At 47.4% G+C, this 20,050-nt stretch overlaps 1 protein-coding gene and 1 long non-coding RNA gene across 2 annotated transcripts in view; both read left to right on the top strand.

Annotated features, from left to right (window-relative positions):
• Window positions 1–20,050, top strand: part of LOC120990673 (zinc finger protein 585A-like) — a 1,368,789-nt gene that overhangs the window by 1,310,946 nt on the left and 37,793 nt on the right. The gene's annotated exons all lie outside the window — the stretch shown is intronic.
• LOC120991267 lies at window positions 1,982–19,001 on the top strand. Its single transcript, XR_005776606.1, has 3 exons — window positions 1,982–2,037; window positions 11,716–11,840; window positions 18,963–19,001. It is a non-coding gene; the product is annotated as an uncharacterized LOC120991267 (long non-coding RNA).

Below are 20,050 nucleotides of genomic sequence, written 5' to 3'. Positions count from 1 at the left end.
GACGGAGAACCTGAAGATCAGCCCCCAGTATGGTGAGTGATGTGTCATGTGACCAGTGACCAATAGTCATGTTGTAGGAGCCATGAGGAGGTAAGTAGGCACGTTGTACCCAGGAGGGAAGGGCCGGAGGAGAGCACATGGCCCCTGAAGGGTTTATTCCCTAAGTGTCTCTCTCCATCCACAGGAGTACACAATAGTGAAGAAGACATCGGGGGACTGTGTGACTCCCATCATCCATCTCCAGGAGTCAGGAGGGCGGAGCAGGACCCCTCACCCCATCACAGAGCCTCCCCCTCACCCCCTGATACAAAATTTTGGTATCGCAACAACCCTACCTCTTACATCACATTTCATATCCACCACATAAAAGGCATGATGAGCAGGTAAGAATGCATGATGGGAGTTATCCCCTTAAATCGTCCTCCTCAGGAATAGGCTGCGGTCCCCATACTCGATGTGAGGGGCCGGTCTCCGTAGTAACTACAGGGCCCGGCCTCTGAGGGGAGGAGGAGCCTGGAGGACACTGGACATTTCTGTATAAAATGATGAATTTCCCCAAATAGATGAGAACTTTTCGGCAGAAAACCTCATTCACACGGAGCGGATTCTCTCATCCACTACTACTCCCCCCATCATACTAAGCTGAGGAGCGGAGAAGGATTCCTTGTGTGTAATGGAGGAGAATCTCCAGAGGTGACATGTCTGAGCTCTCCACCACACTGTCTCCTCACAGCTCATCTTACCTGCAGGCTGGAGGAATGGCTGATACCAGAGAGAACAAGAGCCCTGACTACCGACCAGGACCTGCCCAGTATCTGCTGCACTGCCAGAGCTGAAGGACCTGGGGTGACGTCACCGTCATGTGATCCGTGCAGGGGGCGGAGCTAAGTAGTAGAGTCACTGATCATATGACAGTGACATCATCACAGGTCCTTCACCAACTCTCTATTGCTGAGCTCCGGCTCCTCCAGTCCTCTCCTCTTCTCCTGAATGACCACCAAGGATGGACAGGATGGAGATCAGCAGAAGAATATTAGACCTCACCTTGGAGATCATCTCCCTGCTGAGCGGAGAGGTAAATTTTTCTAGATTTCTCTCCTCTTTATTGTATTCTGTAACAAGTCAGACATCGGGAGGGACAGTGATCAGTGGCGGACTGGGAACATAAAATGGCCCTGAAAAATATTAAGGGTGGTCCTCTTTTGTAGTCAGGTTAAAATTGATAGAAGGCAGGGCCAGCAATACCATATTGTGGCACATTATACCACCCCAACAGAGCCAAATAACACAGTCCATCACAAAATACATCCCCAAAAACTTTTACTGGCCGGCCATGAGGAGAGCTCAGGCGGTCAACTGTGCATCGCCAACCGGGAAATTTCCCTGTAAGGTCTATGGCCAGTCCTCACCTGGAAGTGATAGGAAGAGTCCAGGGTCCTGTAGAACTGCCTCCAGACCTTCCAAGTGACGGAGAACCTGAAGATCAGCCCCCAGTATGGTGAGTGATGTGTCATGTGACCAGTGACCAATAGTCATGTTGTAGGAGCCATGAGGAGGTAAGTAGGCACGTTGTACCCAGGAGGGAAGGGCCGGAGGAGAGCACATGGCCCCTGAAGGGTTTATTCCCTAAGTGTCTCTCTCCATCCACAGGAGTACACAATAGTGAAGAAGACATCGGGGGACTGTGTGACTCCCATCATCCATCTCCAGGAGTCAGGAGGGCGGAGCAGGACCCCTCACCCCATCACAGAGCCTCCCCCTCACCCCCTGATACATGAGCAGAAGATCCTAGAGCTCACCCACAAGATGATGGAGCTGCTGACTGGAGAGGTGACACTGCTGGGAATGCTGGGAAATTCTCCAGTAACAGCACTGGAGGGGTCTGGGTGATGACGGTGTCATTGTGTTGTCAGGTTCCTATAAGGTGTCAGGATGTCACTGTCTATTTCTCCATGGAGGAGTGGGAGTATATAGAAGGACACAAGGATCTGTACAAGGAGGCCATGATGGAGGAGCACCAGCCTCTTATATCACAAGGTAAGAGCCGTCATGTGCAGTGTATACACGTGTGTGCAGTGACATGTAATGGAGGAGCACCAGCCTCTTATATCACAGGGTAAGACCCGTCATGTGCAGTGTATACACGTGTGTGCAGTGACATGTAATGGAGGAGCACCAGCCTCTTATATCACAAGGTAAGGGCCGTCATGTGCAGTGTATACACGTGTGTGCAGTGACATGTAATGGAGGAGCACCAGCCTCTTATATCACAAGGTAAGAGCCGTCATGTGCAGTGTATACACGTGTGTGCAGTGACATGTAATGGAGGACCACCAGCCTCTTATATCACAAGCTAAGACTCGTCATGTGCAGTGTATACACGTGTGTGCAGTGACATGTAATGGAGGAGCACCAGCCTCTTATATCACAAGGTAAGACCCGTCATGTGCAGTGTATACATGTGTGTGCAGTGACATGTAATGGAGGAGCACCAGCCTCTTATATCACAAGGTAAGAGCCGTCATGTGCAGTGTATACACGTGTGTGCAGTGACATGTAATGGAGGACCACCAGCCTCTTATATCACAAGGTAAGACCCGTCATGTGCAGTGTATACACGTGTGTGCAGTGACATGTAATGGAGGAGCACCAGCCTCTTATATCACACGGTAAGAGCCGACATGTGCAGTGTATACACGTGTGTGCAGTGACATGTAATGGAGGAGCACCAGCCTCTTATATCACAGGGTAAGACCCGTCATGTGCAGTGTATACACGTGTGTGCAGTGACATGTAATGGAGGAGCACCAGCCTCTTATATCACAAGGTAAGACCCGTCATGTGCAGTGTATACACGTGTGTGCAGTGACATGTAATGGAGGAGCACCAGCCTCTTATATCACAGGGTAAGACCCGTCATGTGCAGTGTATACACGTGTGTGCAGTGACATGTAATGGAGGAGCACCAGCCTCTTATATCACAAGGTAAGGGCCGTCATGTGCAGTGTATACACGTGTGTGCAGTGACATGTAATGGAGGAGCACCAGCCTCTTATATCACAAGGTAAGAGCCGTCATGTGCAGTGTATACACGTGTGTGCAGTGACATGTAATGGAGGAGCACCAGCCTCTTATATCACAAGCTAAGACTCGTCATGTGCAGTGTATACACGTGTGTGCAGTGACATGTAATGGAGGAGCACCAGCCTCTTATATCACAAGGTAAGACCCGTCATGTGCAGTGTATACATGTGTGTGCAGTGACATGTAATGGAGGAGCACCAGCCTCTTATATCACAAGGTAAGAGCCGTCATGTGCAGTGTATACACGTGTGTGCAGTGACATGTAATGGAGGACCACCAGCCTCTTATATCACAAGGTAAGACCCGTCATGTGCAGTGTATACACGTGTGTGCAGTGACATGTAATGGAGGAGCACCAGCCTCTTATATCACACGGTAAGAGCCGACATGTGCAGTGTATACACGTGTGTGCAGTGACATGTAATGGAGGAGCACCAGCCTCTTATATCACAGGGTAAGAGCCGTCATGTGCAGTGTGTACACGTGTGTGCAGTGACATGTAATGGAGGAGCACCAGCCTCTTATATCACAAGGTAAGACCCGTCATGTGCAGTGTATACACGTGTGTGCAGTGACATGTAATGGAGGAGCACCAGCCTCTTATATCACACGGTAAGAGCCGACATGTGCAGTGTATACACGTGTGTGCAGTGACATGTAATGGAGGAGCACCAGCCTCTTATATCACAGGGTAAGACCCGTCATGTGCAGTGTATACACGTGTGTGCAGTGACATGTAATGGAGGAGCACCAGCCTCTTATATCACAGGGTAAGACCCGTCATGTGCAGTGTATACACGTGTGTGCAGTGACATGTAATGGAGGAGCACCAGCCTCTTATATCACAGGGTAAGACCCGTCATGTGCAGTGTGTACACGTGTGTGCAGTGACATGTAATGGAGGAGCACCAGCCTCTTATATCACAAGGTAAGAGCCGTCATGTGCAGTGTATACACGTGTGTGCAGTGACATGTAATGGGGGAGCACCAGCCTCTTATATCACAAGGTAAGAGCCGTCATGTGCAGTGTATACACGTGTGTGCAGTGACATGTAATGGAGGAGCACCAGCCTCTTATATCACAAGATAAGAGCCATGATTTGCAGTGCAGAGATGTGTGAACTTCTTGAGATTCACTTTGTGTTGGAAATGGGCAGGTTTTTTTTATTTTATGAAAGAAAAATTCTCAAACATTGCCTCTTATCGGGGACATATGGTGTTTAAACACACAGTGTGTTACGGGAAAAAACTCTGGCTTTTTGGGGGAACAAGTGTCCAAAAATTAAGCATTAATAGGACAGAATGCCCGACCATATGACATGCACAAGGGCTACTTGTCAAAAGAAAAAGTATTTTGTTCTTAATGAGCCTGAAAAATGATCCCTTTTATTTGAGAGCAGCAGTGCAGTGTGGATGTGAAAAGGGTAGGGTAATAGTAGCTTTGGCTGCAATAGTAGCTGCAGAACTAGCAGCAAAGCATGGAACAGACAAGGCAGTAGATATTTGTGTAGCTGTTTGAGGGTAGTAGTAGTAGTAGTTGAGACTGTGTATTAGTAATGGAAGTGGCAGTAGGGGAGTAGGAGCTGTGGTGGCATTGGCAGCCAAAGCCATATGAAATATGATGGTAGACAGACAATGGCAGTGGCCATAGCAGCTGCTCCAGGTGTCCAAATTGGGGTTTTACTTGCTATATAGCGAGAATTACAATTTTAAACTACTATTTAAAAAAATATATATAGACCGCTGGGCAGAATACATTTTTGGTGAAGGCGCAGAACAGTACCACTATTAACCCAACTAAGTGGTACAGCAGCAACTGCACCACCAGCAACTTGGCCAGGTGGGAGTTAATTATTGCTGGTCGCGAATAGTTTTCTCATGGCCACACATTCTGTTATGGATGTCTCACGATAGAACAGAGGATATGGAAGAGTCTGAACAGGAGATGAAGCAGTTGATGATAAGAACACTGTACTGCTTGGGATTGTGGACTGGCTACCCTAAAAAAGACCCGGAGAAGGAGGACAGACTTGTTGTTATTCGGAATGCTGGCCATTTCTGTGTTTTTCACAGGATCTGGTGATGCCGCCTCAAGTGCTGGCATAGAGCACTGGTACCTATGGTTATGTTTGAATGCCCATGGCTTATTTTAATCCTGCAGATCTTGCACATGGCGTTGGTTTTGCGTGACGGCCTTGTGGTGAAAAGCTACTATACGAGAGTTGCTCACACAGAGCTAGAGGCAGCCAAGCTTGGATTAGGTCTGGCATGTTTCGAGCCTGTGCCTACAGTATCGGGTGCATCACCAGCTCTTGAGCTGACCACAATAGAAGCAGATCCGACCCTGAGAGTTTTTTGGGAGGTTCTAGTCGTACGTTGCCTCTGCTTTCCATTGCCACAGCTGCCACTACCCTCCTCCTCTGATGTCTCCTCTGCACCCAGGTCCTGTACAACACACATTGTCATAGTTATCACCATCCCTGCCATTTTTTATAAAATTGTAATAAGTCATTATGGGCTTTGTAGATTCGCTGCTCTGTATTTGCCCTAATTGTCACTGTTGCTACCGCCACCACCATGGCTCCACGGGCCACTACTACTATTAGTTGGTTGGCTGGTGCTGCTACTTACATTCTGACTCAAATAAAATATATATGAAATATATAAAATAGCCTTAGGTACGTTGCCTTTCTTTCGGTGCGTCGCGAATTCCAGTAGTGAAGTGGGCAATGTTCACATCTATAGACACGTTTTCTTAAAAGGACCGCGCTGCACCCGGATCTGGGTGCAGCGCGGTCCTTTTAAGAATACATTCTGACTCAGTCTTTCATTTTGCCCTCTTCCATTTCCAGACCTTTTATTATGAGGCCTATAAATGAAAAGGCACGGTTTGGTACACACAGATTATTAAACGGTACTAGCAAAACTGCAGGTGTTTTTTCTTTAATTTAAAGACAGAGATTAAATCTCCTAAACCCCTCCAATTTCACAAACACACTGCACATTGGTATTAACAATTTACAATGGTAATAATGCAATATTTGCAGTGAGACGTGTTTGAAGTACATATTCTGATGCTGTGATACAGACTCTTCACTAAAACACTTTGCAGTGATGTGAAACATCTTTTGAACTAGAGGTTGTGATGCAGTAATGCCTTCAGTAACACGGTTATAATTTGCGTTACTGATCAAATTAATTTGCTGCTGTATACTATCTACCCCATATATTGCAGCAATGTACATGTTCAGTAACACAGCTATGATAATGGTGTTATAATTACTGTACTATTGCAGTAAAATATTTTTATTTTTTTTAAGGAATAACACGCGTTCACTAAAAGTCAGGTCTAGCAATGTAATATTTTTGCAGTGATGTGAATCATCTTCTAAACTAGATGCTGTGATGTGGTAATGCCTTCAGTAACACAGTTCTAATTTTCGCTACTGGTGTGTAATGTATTTTCTGTATCCACTCGTTACCTTGCAGCAATGTACAGGATATTCAGTAACACGGCTATCAGATATCTGCAATCGGATATAAACTGACCTCGCAGTGAAACACTATGATGCATTAATTTCAGGACAAGAGAGCCACAGTTGACCTGGGAGATGCGGCCAACACATGGACCGTGTTTCCCTGGTTGATCACGATAATGTAAATCAGCAATTCTGTACAGGGGGTGCGCTGTCTTGTTCTGTTTTTAGAAAATGTGTAGACTTTCCAGAAGTCTGTTGTAAAGGTAGCCATACGCCCCTTAGGTAAGAGGTGGGAAAGCTGGTGCACCTGCAGCGAACCCCTGAGGAGTCGCTGCAGAGGATAGGAGTGGTAGTGGCCCTGATGACATGTTGTGTCACAGTGTACTCCCTCAAGCTATTGCTCTCTGGGGATCGGTGCAGTGGACAGGTGGATTTAAGAATCAGGCTAGAAGTAAAAGTATAAAAGTCTCTCTACTTAGTACAAAATATAACTTATGGTGCATCCAGCAGTAATAGGAACAAGCCACAATTTCTGTCCCCAGATAAAGAGGTATGGTGGGGTGGATAAGTGTCAGTTAATGCACCTCAGATATGGTACCTTGCTGATAATAGCCTCTCATACTTCTGTCTAACAGCTATAAGCTAGTACTTGTGGATACTTGTGTCCAAAGTATAATGCAGGCTTGGAGTTGGTCTGGCCTGGATGTTATCTATGTGATGGGTGTCTGAACTGTATTCCCTCACCTGCAGCAGGGTCTGTAAAGCTGTGACTTGCTAGTCACTCTACAGTCTATATCATGATGTAGCTTTTCAGTTATCCGGCTGCTCTTGCCGTCTCCGGGGTCGTGGTCTCACAGGAGAGCTGGATCACTTCATGGTCCCTAAGACCCTTAGAGTAGATACTCTTAAAGGGGTTCTCCGGGAATTAAGAAAACAAAAATACTTAAATATTACTTTAGTATAAATATATTCCCAAATACCTTTCATTAGTTATAATGGCTCGTTTTGTCTGGGGAGCAATCATTAGGAGAAATAAAATTGCCGTCGTCCTATAAGTACACACAAAACCTGTCCTATCACATTGAAGGACAAGTTACTTCACATCACTGAGGTAAAAAGCTGCCTCATCCTCCTCTCTGCTCTGCTTGTTCAGGATTTTTTCATTTTATGATCCTGAATACAGCTGAGAAGATCTTCAGCTGAATCTCTGTAGGAATGTTGTTCATGAGGAGACATGAAGTACAGAGAGGACAGACAGGAAAGGTTGTGGTAATGGAGACTGCATACATGTGCTGCTGATTATTATCTACACCCCCATCTGTACTTCATGTCTCCTCATGAACTCCATTCCTACAGAGATTCAGCTGAAGATCATATTAAATTGTATTCAGGATCATAATCCCTGACAAGTAAGAAAGGAAGATGAGGCAGCTCTTTAACTTGTCCTCCTGTGTAATTAGGACAGGTTTTGCGTGTACTAGTAGGATGGCGGACATTTTATTTTTCTTAATGATTGCACCCCGGACAAAACTAGCAATTTAACCTAATGAAAAGGTATTTGGTAATATATTTATAATTAAATAATATTTAAGTATTTGCATTTTCCCAATTCCCGGAGAATACCTTTTAACTATGCTGCCTTCCTCTATGCTGTCTAGACTAGAACTCCCCCTCCTAACAGGAAGCAGGACCAGCCACTCCTACCAAGAGGGGAGGAACAGGGTGGTTAACCCTGCCAACCGAACCTCCTCTGCTGGTGGACAGGGCACAGCATTACATGTCAAAACATGACATTACATGTAACAATTGCAGATACCCCCAGGTCAAGAGGTTAATGTAATCTAAGTCTGCAGTGTGTTTTCTATTTGCTGGGAAAAAAAATGCACCATAACCGCAGGTATGTTGCAAAAACAGCCATCATGACAGCCGTGATGTGTGGCAGCACCTTAGGCCTGATTCACACAACTGTATCTTCCTCCATGTCCTATACGTGTGTGCAATGGGCTACACATTGACCGGTACAAGTCAGTATTGTGGTGAAACTACAACTCCCAGCATGTTCTAAATAGACTTACAGACATCACTGCATATTAAAAATCATCTGTGTTTTGGCTTAGATACACACAGAGCTCAGAGACTCCTCCCTCCACACACTGCACTGTGTGATAAAGTGCACGGTAGAGTATCGCGATATATATCGTTATCGCGATAAATTTCTTAATATCGTTATATTGGGAATATTTTTTATATCGTCCAACCCTACGTTGGACGATATCAAAAATATTCCCACGATAACGATATTAAGAAATTTATCGCGATAACGATATATATCGCGATAAATGCCCATTTAGAATAAAAAAACACTTGGGGCCACAAGGAGACGTTATACTGTATGGGGGCAGCCACAAGGAGACGTTACACTGTATGGGGGCAGCCACAAGAAGACGTTACACTGTATGGGGGCAGCCACAAGGAGACGTTATACTGTATGGGGCAGCCACAAGAAGACGTTAATTGTTATACTTTTATATGTCATTTTTCACCATTTCCGGTATCTGTAACTAGTCAATTGACTTCTAGTAACAACAAAAACATTACAGGGTTAATTCTGTACCAGAACGAGTGGTTTATAGTAGGGATGTCCCGATACAATTTTTTTTTTAGACCGAGTACCGATACTCTTATTTAAGTACTCACCGATGCCAATTATAACAATTAAATAAATAACACATTCATTTTGTGACCACTGACCAACCAAAAGTCCAAAAAACAGCCCCCAGCCTCTGATCAGCCCCCCCCAGCCTCTGATCAGCCCCTCATGTGCCTCCCAGCCTCTCCCTCTTATCAGCCCCCTCTGGTAACTTCCCCCCCTCCCTAGTATTAATCATTGGTGGCAGTGGCCACAGGGTCCCCCTCCCCCTCCCCATCATTGGTGGCAGTGCCCCCCCCCCCCCCAGTATTAATCATTGGTGGCAGTGGCCACAGGGTCTCCCCCCCCATCATTGGTGGCAGTGGGCAGTGCGTGCCCCCCCAGTATTAATCATTGGTGGCAGAGGCCACAGGGTCCCCCTCCCATCATTGGTGGCAGTGGGCCCCCCCTCCCCAGTATTAATCATTGGAGGCCACAGGGTCATCCCCCCTTCATCGGTGGCAGTGGGCCCCCCCTCCCTCCCCAGTATTAATCATTGGAGGCCACAAGGTCGTCTCCCCATCATTGGTAGCAGTGGGCCCCCCTCCTCCCTCCCTCCCCAGTATTAATCATTGGAGGCCACAGGGTCGTCCCCCCATCCTTGGTGGCAGTTTGCAGTTCTGATCGGAGTCCCAGCAGTGTAATGCTGGGGCTCCGATCGGTTACCATGGTAGCCAGGAAGCTACTGAAGCCCTGGCTGCCATGGTATGTTAGTGAGCAGCATTATACTCACGTCGTGGCCGCCGGGCGCTCCTTCTTCTGTCTGTGCGGCGCATTGCTGAGGCTTATAGCATTAGCAATGCGCTGCACAGACCTATGAGAAGAAGGAGCGCCCGGCGGCCACGACGCACGTGAGTATAATGCTGCTCACTAACATACCATGGCAGCCAGGGCTTCAGTAGCGTCCTGGCTACCATGGTAACCGATCGGAGCCCCAGCATTACACTGCTGGGACTCCGATCGGAACTGCAAACTGCCACCAAGGATGGGGGGACGACCCTGTGGCCTCCAATGATTAATACTGGGGAAGGAGGGAGGAGGGGGGCACTGCCCACATTCCAGGCACCCGACCTCTGAGAGGACGCTGTGATCACCTGAGGGGTTAATTGCGCGGATCACAGCGTCCTCTCAGAGGTCGGGTGCAGGGAATGCGAGTCACAGAATTCCTTCCCTCCCCCACGCCGGCCGAACTGCTGAGAGTGCCGCCGCAAGCGGCCAGCTGGTATCGGGGACATTTGCACGAGTACAAGTACTCTGCAAATGTCCCATATCGGTTCATGCTGGGGCGGGCGGCCGCAGATTTAGAAGCGGTCAGCGCACATGACCGCTTCTATGACGTCACGAAATACCGCAGTATTTAGGAAACAGCGATATCGCCATATCGCCGTTTTTTTTATACCGCAGTATATCGTGATACCGGTATATCGCCCAACCCTAGGTAGAGTTATGGTGGGGGGGTGTATCTCACCTGGTGGTTCAGTTTAGCTGGGTGAGATAACTGAAATCCCGAAATAGTGCTGCTTCACCAAGGCATAGCTTGCTGGAGATTGTTTTGTTTAAAGTTGTATGGGCTGGATTTCTTCGGACTGGGAGACAGGTTGGTAGTGGGAGTCTCTCAGTCCACTACAGATATTACTTTTAGCTGAGGAGATCACAGGTGAGGTCAGCTGGGCTATAATCAAGGAGGGATAAGACAACCCTCTGTGTATGACTGGGGAGAGGAAGTGACCCTACAGAGAGGGTTGGAGCCGGAGACCCTGTGTGTAAACTGCGTTTTGTTGAGGTGAGTCAGGGAGAAGACCTCTGTATTAGGCTACATTCACACGAACGATGTTTGTTTCCGTGTCCGTTCAGGTTTTTTTTTGCGGATAGGATGCGGACCTATTCATTTTAGTGGGTCCGCAAAAAATGCGGACAGCACACCGTGTGCTGTCCGCATCAGTATGTCCGTTCCGTATCCCCGCAAAAAAAAAAAAAAAAAAAAAGAACATGTCCTATTCTTGTCCGTTTTAGGCATTGTTACAATGGATCTGCAAAAAAAAAACGGATGGCATACGGATGTCATCCGTTTTTTTTTTTGCAGGACCGCAAAACACATACGGTCGTGTGCATGTAGCCTTAGTTAGATCCCAGACGGGCAGGTGTTTATTTTGGTTTATGTTTGTGATGGTGCTGAAGTGCAAGAATAAAGCACCCCGTTGTCAGAGGAGAAATCTGTGATTGCAACCCCCTGTGAGAGAGAGATCCCTTACAACTGCCAGAAGCTTAGATACACAAGGAGCTCAGAGTCTTCTGCCTCCACACACTGCACTGCCAGGAGCTTAGACACATAGAGCTCCTGATTTTTCCCGTCAGTGCAGCTTTATGAGGGTCTGAGTTTTGCGGGATGAGTTGTACTTTTTCTCGGCCTCATTATCGGGGACATGGGACTCACTGATTAACCTTTATTCCTGTTTTTTGGAGGCATCATGAAGAAAACCAGCAATACGACCCTTCTCCTAAATGAGCCACCAAGAATGGACAGGAAGGAGATCAGCAGAAGAATATTAGACCTCACCTTGGAGATCATCTCCCTGCTGAGCGGAGAGGTAAACTTTTCTAGATTTCTCTCCTCTTTATTGTATTCTGTAACAAGTCAGACATCGGGAACGGGGTCGGACTGGGTATGAAAACCAGCCCTGGAAAAAATTACATACCAGCCCCATAGCATTGTGTAATTATACCAGCACAACGTCATTTTCTTGTTTACCCGCATGGCATCCGCTCGTGTTAAAGAGCCCTAAGCCCAATGCATGGCTACACTCACCCAGACCTAATAAAATCTGGTCCTACCTCATCCAGGGTGTCGTTGGCGTGATGGTCCACTGGATCCAGAACATTAAGCTGCAGTGGTTCTGCATTTGTTTCCTGTACCCGGCCGGACTGAAAGGAAGTGCACACTAAGTGAGCACTTCCTGTCAGTCCGGCCGGGTACAGGAAACAAAAGCTCCTGTACCGCGGACCGAACAGAGCTCGGCCATGCTACACTAGAGGCGCTTCCCTCCTGTCACTCCCTCTCTTCAGGCTGCGCCCGGGCGGTGCACAATCATGGGCGGGGGAGGGCCCACCACCGTACTTTAAAAAAAAACTTTCGGCAGGACTGGGCCGGCCCGTGCCCCTGGCCGGCGGCCTACCGGGAAACTTCCCGGTATCCCGGTAGGCCAGTCCGGCCCTGATTGGAAAGGAGAATCCATCACAGGAAGTGATAGGAAGAGTCCAGGGTCCTGGAGAACGGCCTCCAGACCTTCCAAGTGATGGAAAACCTGAAGATCAGCCCCGAGTATGGTGACCAGTGACCAATAGTCATGCTGTAGAAGCCATGAGAAGGTAAGTAGACACGTTGTACCAGGAGGAAAGGGACGGGAACAAGATGTTCAGATGGCGGAGTGCGGCCTGGAGGGAGGATTTCTATCACTAGTTGGACATCAAAGAAGATGACCGTAGCAGAAGAGCCCATGGTCTACTAAAAGAGCAGTTATCAGCAGGATCAACCCCACTAAACCTTTCATACTGCCTGGTAGGCTTGATTGTACCGATTTAAAATTATATCTGTCTTGTGAAAATCGGATGCAGCGTTTCTGAGAAAAAACACCTTTATCCTTTATACAAGTGAGGGCTTCAGTGCACCAAGCGGCGGGGCTTAGCTTCTGTGTGTGCTGACCACAACCCTCGATGTACTGAAGCCCTCACATGCCAGCAGGATCAACTCTATTAAATGTAGGGTTAATTATGCTGATGGAAACCTTTCTTTTTTCTGTATGTTAAACAGCTGCAGAGGTATCTGCTATGCAAATAAGCAAGGAGGACCAGCTGTCGGGGCTGAACCCTAGGAGCACTGCTTTTGTTACGCATGTGCAGCTAGTAATATAAATTAGTCACCCCCTTTAAAACTGAAGTTATGCATTCTCTTTGGGGTTTTAAAGCTATGCATGATGGTCCTTCCATGTCCTCGAGTCAAGAAAGCCCCTCGGATTTTTCCAGCGATGATGACCAGGGCCAGGAGAAAGCCTTCCATAAGATGCAGAACTGTTAGTAGGACCAGTTAGAACCACCATGAACCTTGAGGACATTAAAGGGGTATTCCAGTTATACAAAGTTATTCCCAATACACAGGATAGGGGATAACTATCAGATAATTGGGTAAATCCAAGGGTTTTTTGTTCACCCCTCTAAGCAAATCCCACAGTAAAGATTCTCAGTTATGACTCTGGATGTCTGGTGGATAGTCGTCTGTCTGCCTTTTCTTGGGAGTGGGATCAGATTTCATCAAGTCCTTGTATCCAATCTGCCATTATAGAGGGCCTAGAATTCCATCTCCTCTCAGAAGACAGATTTCTCCTCACATGAATTTTAAAGAATCATGTAAAGCAGCAGGCCATGGAGGGCGAGATGAGACCTCTTGTCTTAAAGGGTTTATGCCATCACAAAATTTGTTATGTAGCTGCCGCCGTTCGCCCAGAAAACCAACTTTTAAAATATGCAAATGAGCCTCTAGGTGCTATTAGGGAGTTGCTGCAGCACCTAGAGGCTCAGTCTCCTCACCGTTCGAAAGTAAAATCCCGCGCCTGCGCCGTCCCGTTTAGTATTCGGCGCAGGCAGTGAAGGACGCTCGCCTGCTGCCAGCTTCCTCACTGCGCCTGCGTCGAATACGTCACAGAGCTCCTCGGGAGTGCAGACAGCCGGCAGCAGGCTAGCGTCCTTCACTCACTGCGCCTGCGCCGAACACTAAACGGGACGGCTCAGGCGCAGGATTTTACTTTCAAAGCGCAGAGCAGAGATGTCCATCAAAGCAAAATGGGCGTGCCGAACGGTGAGGAGACGGAGCCTCTAGGTGCTGCAGCAACACCGCAATAGCAGCTAGAGGCTCATTTGCATATTTTATATATATAGTTAGTTTTCTGGGCGAACGGCGGCATGTAGGCAGATAAAAGTTACACAGTTATATACTGCTGACATTAGCACATCGCAAATTTTGTGATGACAGAAACCCTTTAAAGGAGGTTCCGGTGGTGATTCCTCCGGTTGAAGAAGGGAGGTGATAGAGTGGCTTCCTCTAATAAAAATGAAGTTGTTGAGGATCAAGCAATTCACCAAGTGACGGAAAGTCAGCCCACAGAGTTAGGGTACAGTAGAGTCCGGGTTCCCCCTTTATTTATACATAAAGAAGAGAACACAAAGCCAATCAGATGTTTATGGTATAGGACACTGATCCAAACAGATTAGAGCTAACAATGCATGATACTCTCATATCAGGGCACTGCAAGCTATGATGGAATGTATGGACGGGGTCTGTCTGGCCTTAGCCCCTGTCAATCTATACAAGTCATGTAGCACTCCACCGTGTTGGAATGTTCTCAAGAAGTTTGGAAAAGTGTCTTCAAACACAAAGTTAAGTCTGTTACTAGGGGTGGGCGATATGGCCTAAAATTTATATTGCAATATAATTTTAAGCATGTGCGATATGCGATATATATTGCAATATATTGTTTTCTATATTGGGGGGGGGGGGGGTGTTTCAATTTTTTTTTTTTTTACTTTTTATTTAATAACTATTAGCCTCCTTAAAGGCTAGAACCCTTGTCATATTCACCCTAATAGAGCTCTACTAGGGTGAATAGGACTTTACACTCTCCCTGCTGCCCTGTGCTTTGTGCACGCAACAGCAGGGAGCTGACCATGGCAGCCAGCCTCTGATCTGCTAACCCCCCAACCTCTGATCTGCTACCCCCCAGCCTCTGATCTGCTACCCCCCAGCCTCTGATCTGCTATCCCCAGCCTCTGATCTGCTACCCCCCAGCCTCTGATCTGCTATCCCCCAGCCTCTGATCTGCTATCCCCCAGCCTCTGATCTGCTACCCCCCCAACCTCTGATCTGCTACCCCCCAGCCTCTGATCTGCTACCCCCAGCCTCTGATCTGCTATCCCCAGCCTCTGATCTGCTACCCCCCAGCCTCTGATCTGCTACCCCCCAGCCTCTGATCTGCTATCCCCCAGCCTCTGATCTGCTACCCCCCAGCCTCTGATCTGCTACCCCCCAGCCTCTGATCTGCTACCCCTCCCAGCCTCTGATCTGCTACCCCCCCAGCCTCTGATCTTCTACCCCCCCAGCCTCTGATCTGCTACCCCCCCAGCCTCTGATCTGCTACCCCCCCCAGCCTCTGATCTGCTACCCCCCCCAGCCTCTGATCTGCTACCCCCCCAGCCTCTGATCTGCTACCCCCCCCCAGCCTCTGATCTGCCCCCCCTATGGTAACTCAAACCCCCCCCCCTCCCTCCCTCCCCAGTATTAATCATTGGTGGCAGTGGCCACAGGGTCCCCCTCCTCACGATCGGTTACCATGGCAGCCAGGACGCTACTGAAGTCCTGGCTGCGATGGTATGTTAATGAGCAGCATTATACTCACGGGCCGCCGGTCGCTCCTTCTTCTCATAGGTCTGTGCGGCGCATTGCTAATGCTATAAGCATTAGCAATGAGTCGCACAGACAGAAGAAGGAGCGCCCGGCGGCCCGTGAGTATAATGCTGCTCACTAACATACCATCGCAGCCAGGACTTCAGTAGCGTGACTCCTGGCTGCCATGGTAACCGATCGGAGCCCCAGCATTACACTGCTGGGACTCCGATCGGAACTGCCCACTGCCACCAATGATGGGGAGGAGGAGGGGGACCCTGTGGGATATGGCCGGCACATTCATTGGTGGCGCAGTGGCCACAGTCGCTCCCCTCCTCCTCCTACTCTGTCCTCATTGGTGTTCAGCGGCAGCCGCGCACAGTGGGGAGGGAGGGACTCCCTCCTTCTCCAGTCTCCACTGTGCCGGCCGGCTCAAGAGAAAATGGTGCGCGCAGAGAGCGCGATCATATCGCGGTCCAGCGATATGGCGAAAATCCATATCGTGGCCCAAATTTATATCGCATATCGCCTATATCGCCCACCCCTATCTGTTACATTAACAAAAAGATAACATGGAGTCTGTTACATTAATACAGGGTATTTTAACCCCTTCACTTTCTTGTCAGGAAACAATTGGTTCCTTTCGATTAACCATAATTTTAAATGTTCTAAATCTCTTTCTTTCTCACAAAAAGTTTCTTATGGAGACATTGAAATATACAGTAAATGTGGCCTTCAAAAATTGTTTGATGGCATTGGTTGACTCAGAAGATCACCAAACGTATTATCACATCCCCATTCAAATTTTGACAGTTGCCATTCAGGGATCCTGGGTTTACTTCTGTGGACTTTTGTAGTTAGCTCACTGGTCCGAGCAAGTCCAATGCTATAGAGACGCAGACAAACTTTGAGGTTTCAAGGAGCAGTCCTTTCCAGCATTTATTGTCAGCGTAAACAGGCAGCACATGTACAGGATGCACAGTTAAAAAGAAAACATAACATAAAGAAACTCCTGCTCGTCCGAGCACTAACTAGACAGTAACGTACCTGACTGTCCCAAATAACACAGAGTAACAGCAACCTGTACCTTCTGCTCACATAGAGCAACCACCCTGTTTGTCTCTCTCTCACATAATGCAGTCTGGCTCTTTTAAGTAGGCCTCAGCCCAGCTGCATTAATCAAGTGGCTGCAGAGTAAGTTGTTCCAGGGCTAGGAACAGAGCCCATCACCATGTATAGGTGAGAAACCTAGGTGGAATATACACTCGCCTAAAGAATTATTAGGAACACCATATTAATACGGTGTTGGACCCCCTTCTGCCTTCAGAACTGCCTTAATTCTACGTGGCATTGATTCAACAAGGTGCTGATAGCATTCTTTAGAAATGTTGTCCCATATTGATAGGATAGCATCTTGCAGTTGATGGAGATTTGAGGGATGCACATCCAGGGCACGAAGCTCCCGTTCCACCACATCCCAAAGATGCTCTATTGGGTTGAGATCTGGTGACTGTGGGGGCCATTTTAGTACAGTGAACTCATTGTCATGTTCAAGAAACCAATTTGAAATGATTCGAGCTTTGTGACATGGTGCATTATCCTGCTGGAAGTAGCCATCAGAGGATGGATACATGTTCTCATTCTGTTTACGCCAAATTCGGACTCTACCATTTGAATGTCTCAACAGAAATCGAGACTCATCAGACCAGGCAACATTTTTCCAGTCTTCAACAGTCCAATTTTGGTGAGCTCGTGCAAATTGTAGCCTCTTTTTCCTATTTGTAGTGGAGATGAGTGGTACCCGGTGGGGTCTTCTGCTGTTGTAGCCCATCCGCCTCAAGGTTGTGCGTGTTGTGGCTTCACAAATGCTTTGCTGCAGACCTCGGTTGTAACGAGTGGTTATTTCAGTCAACGTTGCTCTTCTATCAGCTTGAATCAGTCGGCCCATTCTCCTCTGACCTCTAGCATCCACAAGGCATTTTCGCCCACAGGACTGCCGCATACTGGATGTTTTTCCCTTTTCACACCATTCTTTGTAAACCCTAGAAATGGTTGTGTGTGAAAATCCCAGTAACTGAGCAGATTGTGAAATACTCAGACCAGCCCGCCTGGCACCAACAACCATGCCACGCTCAAAATGGCTTAAATCACCTTTCTTTCCCATTCTGACATTCAGTTTGGAGTTCAGGAGATTGTCTTGACCAGGACCACACCCCTAAATGCATTGAAGCAACTGCCATGTGATTGGTTGACTAGATAATTGCATTAATGAGAAATAGAACAGGTGTTCCTAATAATTCTTTAGGTGAGTGTATACGCTATTTAACACTTTACCTGCTGCCCCCTTACACTTCCAATACAAGTTTCTTCCTTTTTAAATGTATCAACCCCCTAGATTCTCTACAAAGATCACCACAGAGATGGTCTCATTCATAAGTTCAGAAGACATTATCTTCATTCCATATTCGGGTGATTTCCTGGTGGTAGCAGATTCAGCAGAACATCTTTGTGCTCACCTTTCAGAGGTCTGTTCCATTATTCCCTCTATTGGATGGGACACAAATTTTGAAAAGTCAAACCTTAACCCATCAAGAACCTGCCTGGTTCTGAGAACATTGCTGGATTCCTCCTCTCAGATGTCCCTTTTGCCCCTGTTAAAGCAGAACCTTGTCAAATGCAAAGCTATGGATCTTATCCCCCACATCTCCACTTTCAGCGAAGCCATCTCAGTGGTGGGTTTCCTTTCCTCCTGCATACAGACAGTATAAAAGGCCCGGCTCAGATTTTGTCTACTTCAAAGCAACATTTTAAAGACATGAAGACAGGCTCTCGACTTGAGGTCTTTGCTTTCTCAGAAACCAGAGCTTCTCTGCTGTGGTGGACCAACTTGCACTATCTAAACAAGGGCCTTCCACGGCTCAGGCAGCATGATGATAATGAATACCAAGAGGCCTTGCAACCTGCAATGAAACAGTACTGGCTGCTATAGCAGTTCTGCATACCCCTCACTCTGTGGCCACAGGTTGACAAACACTGATCTAGAGAATCTAAAAAAGGCATAGTAAGCATTAAGGCTATTTAGATTCAGTAGGACATTTTTCCTTGTCTACCCTTTAGCTGGATTTCTGGCAAAACTGAGGTGTGTACTTCTTTTATGTTGCAGGTTGCCTGTCCAGTGGGGCAGGTCCTCTCCATGGGTGTCGTTATAGGTTCTGGAAAAACAGATTTCCAGTAAGTGTAATGCATCTTTTTTCACCTAAGTGTCTCTCTCCATCCACAGGAGTACACAATATTGAAGAAGACATCGGGGGACTGTGTGACTCCCATCATCCATCTCCAGGAGTCAGGAGGGCGGAGCAGGACCCCTCAACCCATCACACATGAGCAGAAGATCCTAGAACTCACCCACAAGATGATGGAGCTGATGACTGGAGAGGTGACACTGCTGGGAATGCTGGGAAATTCTCCAGTAACAGCACTAGAGGGGTCTGGGTGATGACGGTGTCATTGTGTTGTCAGGTTCCTGTAAGGTGTCAGGATGTCACTGTCTATTTCTCCATGGAGGAGTGGGAGTATATAGAAGGACACAAGGATCTGTACAAGAAGGCCATGATGGAGGGGCATCAGCCTCTTATATCACAAGGTAAGAGCCGTCATGTGCAGTGTATACACGTGTATGCAGTGACATGTAATGGAGGAGCACCAGCCTCTTATATCACAAGGTAAGAGCCGTCATGTGCAGTGTATACACGTATGTGCAGTGACATGTAACGGTGGACCACTAGCCTCTTATATCACAAGGTAAGAGCCATCATACAGTGAGGAAAATAAGTATTTAAACACCCTGCGATTTTGCAAGTTTTCCCACTTAGAAATCATGGAGGGGTCTGAAATTCGCATTGTAGGTGCATTCCCACTCAGAGACAGAATAATAAAATAAAAAAAATCTGTAAATCACATTGTATGATTTTTAAAGAATGTCTTTGTCTTGCACTGCTGAACATAAGTATTTGAACACCTGAGAAACAGCAAGAATTCTGGCTCTTAAAGACCTGTTACTGTGCCTTAAAGTCCACCTCTACTCCACTCAATAATCTAACTTAGTAGCACCTGTCTGAGCTCTTTAAAGACATCTGTCCACCCCACAGTCAGTCAGATGCCAACTACTACCATGGGCGAGACCAAAGAGCTGTCAAAAGACACCAGAGACAAAATTGTGGACCTCCACAAGGGTGGACAGGGCTACGGGGCAATTGCCAAGCAGCTTGGTGAAATTAGCTCAACTGTTGAAGCAAATGTTAGAAAATGGAAGAGGCTAAAGACGACTGTCAGTCTCCCTCGGACTGGAGCTCCATGCAAGATCTCACC

Source organism: Bufo bufo, chromosome 2 (assembly GCF_905171765.1).
Source record: "Bufo bufo chromosome 2, aBufBuf1.1, whole genome shotgun sequence".
Classification (NCBI taxonomy): domain Eukaryota; kingdom Metazoa; phylum Chordata; class Amphibia; order Anura; family Bufonidae; genus Bufo; species Bufo bufo.
Note: the sequence above shows the minus strand (reverse complement) of the source record. Positions and strands in the feature narration are given on the sequence as shown.